The sequence below is a fragment of the Puma concolor genome, chromosome A2 (assembly GCF_028749965.1).
Source record: "Puma concolor isolate L17-30 chromosome A2, mPumCon1.1.hap2, whole genome shotgun sequence".
In the NCBI taxonomy this organism is placed as follows: Eukaryota; Metazoa; Chordata; class Mammalia; order Carnivora; family Felidae; genus Puma; species Puma concolor.
Genome location: NC_141668.1, coordinates 28,707,687 through 28,708,167, shown reverse-complemented (window position 1 = coordinate 28,708,167; position 481 = coordinate 28,707,687).

The window sequence follows — 481 nt, the reverse complement described above, 5'->3', positions numbered from 1 at the left end:
CTGGAATGTTTAAGTTGTGTTTAAACCGGAGCTAGTATATTTTAGTCTTTATATGAACGTGTGTGTGTGTGTGTGTGTGTGTGTGTGTGTACACACATATATTTAATTATTGGTTTCAAAGACTGTTTTTTCTGGCTAGCAATTTATTTAAAAAAATTTTTTTTAATCTTTATTTTTGAGAAAGAGAGAGACAGAGTGTGAGCAGGGGAGGGGCACAGAGAGAGGGAGACACAGAATCCAAAGCAGGCTCCAGGCTCCAAGCTGTCAGCACAGAGCCCAATGCGGGGCTCGAACTCATGAAACGTGAGTTCATGACCTGAGCCGAAGTCGGACCCTCAACCGACTGAGCCACCCAGGCGCCCCTCTGGCTAGCAATTTATTAAGGACAGATTACTAATTATCTGATTCAACAGAAGAGGACACTGCCGGGTATGAACTGGTCACTCAGTCTACTGAAGAGGACCAAATGCAGAGTGTCTGT